This window comes from Cynoglossus semilaevis, chromosome 8, assembly GCF_000523025.1.
Source record: "Cynoglossus semilaevis isolate Cse_v1.0 chromosome 8, Cse_v1.0, whole genome shotgun sequence".
Taxonomy (NCBI): Eukaryota; Metazoa; Chordata; class Actinopteri; order Pleuronectiformes; family Cynoglossidae; genus Cynoglossus; species Cynoglossus semilaevis.
Window position 1 is genome coordinate 24,991,014 of NC_024314.1, and position 4,707 is coordinate 24,995,720.

At 41.2% G+C, this 4,707-nt stretch overlaps 1 protein-coding gene across 1 annotated transcript in view; it reads left to right on the forward strand.

The window, feature by feature from the left end:
* Window positions 1-4,707, forward strand: part of dock4b (dedicator of cytokinesis 4b) — a 133,733-nt gene that overhangs the window by 27,592 nt on the left and 101,434 nt on the right. The window lies entirely within an intron of this gene.

A 4,707-nucleotide genomic window follows, 5' to 3' on the forward strand; every position in this document is an offset into this window, starting at 1 on the left:
ACGTCCTCACCCTTATCACTTATCACAGAGCTTCACCTCCAACCTCAGCTTCAGCTTTTATGTTGCTACCAGCTCTTCATTCCCACACCGACTCGTTCACCCTCCACGTTTCTCTCTCCGCGGTGGGCCGATGGATGGGCAGAAGGAGTGAGTGTGACTGGAGCAGCGGCTGAAAATAACACTGACTCCCACTTTGAGCCTTTTAAAATGTTCTGTTAACGGGACGAGAGAGAACAAGAGACCACATCGTTTGTACTGTCGCGTTCAGTTCACGGTGATGATACGTACCCTAACTGGAACACGTGGTCCCTGAAGTGTATGGTTTACTACCTCAAATACTACATACTGTTATCAACTGACATCAGTTATGGACATTTTTGACTCTTTTTTGTTCATTTGAATGAAGACTAAAAACAAAATTAAGGAAAAAAAAACCAATATGGCTACCTGCTCAAAGTTGATGGAGAACTTTTTACGGTGGAGATCGTGGTAGAGAGAGTTATAGATGGATGGATGAAGAGGTGGATGGATGGATTCATTGATAGGTGGATGTACGGATGGGTGGATGGATGAAGAAATAAAGGGATAAATGGATGAATGGATGATGGAAGTATAAATAGATGAAAAGTTGGATGCAAAAGTAGATGGATGGATGAATATTAAGATAGATTAATTTTATGGCAGGATGGATAAATAGATGGATGAGTGGATGAAGAAATTGATTAATAGAAGGATGGATTAATTGATGGATGGATGGTTGGATGCTTGATTAATTGATGGATGGATGGTTGGATGGATGGTTAGAAGTAGACATTAGATGAATAATAACAAGAAATAAACAAGGAAAGAATAAATAAATTAAAAAACAATTAAAAAAACTGTATACATACATATATATGTACATATATTTAAATGTTTTGCTGTGTTTTCTCAGGCTTGCGCACATTAGGGATATCTGTGGGTATGTATGAAAAAAAAAGTAGATCAGTGGGAATTCCGAGAGGATGATTCAGCTATCATTACCAAAGAAAAAGAATAAAAATAAATATATGTTGGGTTTTAAACTCTGAGCACAGATAATAACACTCTCTCCACTCTACTTAGCATCGGGGGGGGGGATGTCATGCAGGATCCTAGCTCTGAAATACCATCATGCACGTTCAGCCTGATGACTGGGAGCGAGGTGAGGCTTTAGTGCTCTGACCTATATTTCCATCTAATCTGAGCCGCTAATGTTTTCTCACCCGTCGGAGAGAATGTTGATTTTCGCAGCTGTCTGTGTTCCAGTGATGAGAACTTCACTGGGGGAAAAACCTGTGTCTGTCTGCCTTAAACCAACAACCTGTGTTGACGTCTTTATCAACATGATGAGTTTGTAGCAGTTTATGAAGTAGTTTATTTTTTTTTTAGTTTTTCGACTTTAAGTTTAAGATTTCCACGCTGTATCTGACGGCAAAAATATTGCTGATTTTTCTATCCAGAGCATTTGTTTATTTAGCAAAATTTAAGAAATGAAACAAGCTTGGGTTGATGTTGTTGGAGAATGGTGTGGTGTGGAAATGTCCTAGTGGTTGGATGAGGGAAAGTGTGAGCCGTGCTGCGTATCAGACATCTTTGTCCACAGAAACGTTTGTTTCTTCACTTCGCTGAGCATTCTTAGCCGACTCCACTCTCACATATCTCTCTGACCCGTTTTTTTTACCCGCGTTTAAATGTGTGGTTGTCGTTTTTTTTCCCCCATTTTTGCAGATGCACATGAACGCACACATTTTAACTTAATCTGCCTCTTAGAGACGCTTAAGCTGTCAAATACCTCTTTTGCTCTGTCACACTTGTGTGTGTGTGTGCGTGTGTGTGCTCTGTATAAGTATAAACACGCTTTTGTGGTTTGGATTTTCTTACAGTACAAGATCCCAGAGTGAGTCCTTGTGTGTTGTCAACCACATTCACTCGATTACCAACCTCACACATGCAGCATTTTGGCACGACGTGGAAACATTTCCCTTTTCTTAGTTCACCACATCGAAGTATAAACGCCCGAAGCCTTTGATTAGGAACGCGCTGCGCATGAGTTTGGCCAAGACCAAACATAGTTGAGCTGGTTCTGGTCCGTAGGAATGTTACAGTCACATTTCTGGAATTGGAGGCAGTGTTGGTTTGGCAAAGACGGTTCTGGCCGTGTTATCCTGCAGGAGTGGAGAATGTGAAGTGTCCTGGAGGGAGGGAGTTAAGAGATTTGACCGTGAATATAAAGACAAACTCTACAGGAGTTTTAAAGTAATATTTTTAAACAGTGGATTAATGGAACTCGTTTTAATTGGTTACTGATTTGTAGTAGGTTGAATACGATTTGTTGAGGGTCAAGTCTGATCCCGCAAGATTTTTCATCAAGAAGAACAGTGATTCTCAACTAGTGGGGCGTGACCCAAAAGTTGGTCGTGAAGACTCAAAAGTGTCGTATAAAATGCAGTTCATCTTTACGCAGACCTTTATAACTAAATCTACAGGTTGGTCCTCGACTTATGTCCTGGCGGCAACGTAGCTTGGATTTTCGTAAGTCAGAACTTACATGTACAATTACATATCGCAAAATATGTGGGGGAAAATACTGTTTTTATACGGAGGTATTCGCAAACAACAAGCAACGCTATCGGAAGACTAAACCTCATGGCTGGGAAACGATTGCTTTTACATGGAGTTAGTCATAATGAACGAGCAATGAAGGCTCAGATTCACGCCTGTGAGCCATAATGGAGGGCAAACAGTTTCCCAAAAAACAAGGCGTGCCACCAGTGAAGGTCAAGAACATTGCAAACCAAGAACCCCCTGTACTGTATATGTTTTGGCTTTTGAAGCGAAGGTCAAGAACATCAAGAACCCCCTTGTACTGTATATGTTTTGGCTTTTGAAGAAACTACAAGTCAGCAACCCTCTAGTGATTGTCTGAAATGACAGTGAAAATCCTCGGTTTGAGAAAATACAACTGCGCGCCCAGAGAAGCGAAGCTTTAATTTTAAACACTCTAAGAAATGTGAAATTTGCATGTGTGAGCTAGCCTGTTTCATAATACTCACACATACTTTCCCACACACAGATGAAATATTCATGATCCTTACGTTTGACAGCGGCGGAGGTCAGTGGAGCACCACCAGTTGTTGTGTTGTCAAATTAGCATATTAATTATATAAAAGCTGTATAATTAATGTGTGGGAGTAGATTATAGCAGTGAATTATTGTCAGATCTTTTGGAGAGAAGAAAGGCTCCGGCTAATGAGGTTAGAAGGAACACTTAGTCTTTTGATTGTAGTTTGCCCCCAGAAATTTATGAGCAAAACACTGGTTAAATGAGTCGTGGTCACGGGGACCCTTTCGAGGTGTGTACAGTACGTCGGGGCAGGAACAGGAACACACCGTCATGCTGTGATAACAGCCACTTCACCCGCCTCGTTTCAGGAACTGTTGTTTTGAAGCAGAGCAGGATGTTTTTCACGCAGCAGTCACGGTGTTCTCGTGGCAGTGTTTGTTCTTGTAAGAGGCTTAGATGCAGCCGCAAGTAAACGGCTGTAAATGAAGCAGTGTTTGACAGGCCGTGTCTCCAAGTGGCTGCCTGAAACACATGTTAGCTTAATCTAAGCCAGCAGGCTGTCGAGGGATCCCGACTTATTCAGCCGAAAGAAGGGGATTCTGTATATTACTGTGAGACTATAGGAGTGTAACAGAGCGTAGAAGAGAAATCAAAAACAATACTTTGACTTCAACCTCCAGTTGACAACGGCTGGATTGTTCAGTTGTATCGTCACATGTGATTCATTAATGTTAATTTGTCGTTTTATCCATGTTTTAACATTTAGTTGACATTAGTCAGCTGATCTGAGTGGCTAGCTGAGGAATGTCACTTTTAGCAATATACCCAGTCATGTCTTGGCACAAAAAAACATAACAGTAAAAATATTGTTAGCATAACAACAGAAAGTGCCAGTATTTTTAATGTTTTTCAACCGCATATTGATCTAAGAAATCTATGGAAATACCTTTCCATATATATGTTATTGCTAAAGTTCACCACAGGCTAATTGTCCAGTAGAATTAGCATTGTCCTATGGGTCTCTGAAGGGTCCCAGAGTCTCATGCTCCCTCCAGGAAAGCCTTGAAAAAATGCATTGCAGATTTTTTCTTTTAATGAATGTATATGTTGATATCGTCTGCATAAAATATCACATATATTTTATAGTTTCGGTTGAGGTTTATGCAGTATACTCTACTTGGTTTGGTCTCTTCTATACTCATGACTCAAAAGTGTTTCAAGTCAAGTCCACGCTGTTTCAGATCCGACCCGCTGCCACCATCAGTAGTTTCAATTTATCCCGCGGTTAGCTCTGATTTAGCAGTAACAGCGGTAGAACGGACTTGTTACTATACTGTAGACAAACGTGTATTTTTTTTAGTTGCTCAAAGAATGAGACTCAGAGAGCACATCCACCTTCGAGTGTATACATTTATCGCTGATGACACATCGTTAGAAAGCGACCTCTATGATTAAAACGGCATTCACCAGATTCTTTATAGTTGTCGACAGTGCCGATGAACTCTTTCACCTCGACTGTGGAGGGCGGAGTTCTGCTGAGTAATTTTCTAACGGCTCTCTGTTCCTCTGTTAATGCATCTGGCAGTCCCTCGCCCCCCCTCTCCCCTCCCCCCCGACTCCCC